Raw genomic sequence first — 2,240 nt, forward strand, 5'->3', positions numbered from 1 at the left:
CATTATTCAGAGATGTACATCATATATGATGGCCAAAGAGAGGAAAGAATAATTTTGGTTAACATAATGTTAATCTTTGTTTTTGGGTTTTGAGATATATCTCTGATTGTCCTGGAACCCACTAGGCAAACAAAGCTGCCCTCAAACTCACAAGACATGGCCCCACTTCTGCCCCTCCAAATGCTGTGGCACCATACCCTGCTCAAAAGTTAATTTTTGAAATAGGACCCACATGTCCATGTTTTTCTTTTCTTTACCTCCTTTTGGGGCTTGAAGGTGATGCCCAGACATCTAATCTTGTTCATAATGAAAATTTTAATTTTATCACATTATCTTAATCAGAGTAAAATGCTGTCCAATCGTGGAAAGACCCCTCCAAGGTGTAGAGAATAAGAATCATCAGAGGAGTAATAGACTATAAAAATGATGGTTCTAGGTGAGAACTCTTCAGTGTTGATATTCAGACAAACCACCAATTGGGATTCCTGGGGTAGGTGCTGTGGAGAGCACACTGAATAGGAAATAAGCTCTTCTTACCCATAACACAGGGGCTTCCATTCACCTTGAAGCCTGCACAACACATTCTTTTCCATTTTGCCTCATGCCTCATTCTCAGACATACCTTTCGTTAGCTATAATTAAAAGAAATGAACAGGAAGTCACTGAAACTTCAGCTGAGAAAGGATTGAAATGTGTATGTTTATGTTTGTTCTTCAGGCTCTTATCAGAAACCAAAGGCTCTGTCTTTGCAAGGCACGAAGATATCAGTGTTTGGAAGTGGGGTGTCTGGCAGATTTACAAAACTTGGATAATTTGAGGCCTTCAGTTAAGAGTTGATAAAGAAACATTTTGCTTATAGACAGTGGACCTGTAAATTTTTTTCCAGGAAACATGAATCTCCCTTAGATCTGTCACAGTTAATACAACCCAGAGTAATATAAATGGAGACGTAAATTGATGAGGCACATGTGGAAATTGATAAAGGAAGTTTGATGCAGCATAGCATTGAAATTTATCTAAATTCAATATTGTTAAACATTCTTAAAGATCAGATGAATTATACATGAAGTATATGGATTATTTGTCCCTGGCAAACAATGGTGACATTTCTGTCTGTCACTTAGTATGACAAGGTTAACATGTTTTATTCAAAACTTTTAAGCAGTAAAATGATTTGTATGCATTGCTCTTTCTTTGGACTGTCAGGAAAGGCAGGAGCAGCTCAGTTATTCTGTGACATTGAGTCAGCATGTACATAAAAAACTGACAGGACAGAATTGCCTCAGATATCTATAGAGATCTTACTCAGGTTTTATAATCATTTGGTGTTAAGAAAAAAACATGAGGTCATGAGGACAGAAGTATCCCCCAGACCCCCAGAAACATAACATCATATACGGGAGTAAAATGATTGTTTTTGTGATGTTGTGAATATAGAATATTCATGTCTGGGGACAGATCTCTGGAAATGTTCTGCTTTGTTTTCTAAAGAGATTTGATAGCAAAATAGTTTATCTATCTATCTATCTATCTATCTATCTATCTATCTATCTATCTATCTATCTTTCTAGCAACTAAGCTTAAGATTCTATGTTGTCCCTTTAGTAGTTGAATACTAGACAGTGAAAAGGTGAGGAAGTTGTTTGGTAGATGCTTGGAGTTTGCATTCTCTGTCAGTACAACCTGGGTGTAAGCAGAAATGATTAGCAGGGCCACGAATGCTGGACCACAGCTCCTGAACAGAGACTGCCAACTTCAGTGATGTGTTTACCTTTTATAGCTGTCCAACTTGGCAGGGTGTCAGTGTCCAAACACAGAAAGTGATGGAAAAGAGGAAGACCTCAGCTTATCCTCCTGTTGCTTGGTTCTTCTGTCCCTAGCCAGACACCAGAAGAACAACACCTAGAGCTGTCACTTTGTTCTTCCTCTGGTCATGAAGTTCTAGAGTAGGAATAAACTTTGAGGAAATTTTGCAGGATTATTGTAACAACTGGTTGATCTAATGGATTTTAATTGGTATAGGGAAAAGTACGCATTTTTTTTCCTGGAATTATTTAACAAATTAAACTTGATGGAAGAGAAGAAATATTTTATACTCCTTGTTCTGGTGTATGCCTCATGTTATACTGAGCCTCAACACCAAGGGTGCAATCATTCATTATATGGATGGCATAACAATAAATTTCTGGTGACTTGACAATTGTTGCTATTAATTAAATATTATGCAATATACTTAACCC

This window comes from Mus pahari, chromosome 6, assembly GCF_900095145.1.
Source record: "Mus pahari chromosome 6, PAHARI_EIJ_v1.1, whole genome shotgun sequence".
Classification (NCBI taxonomy): Eukaryota; Metazoa; Chordata; class Mammalia; order Rodentia; family Muridae; genus Mus; species Mus pahari.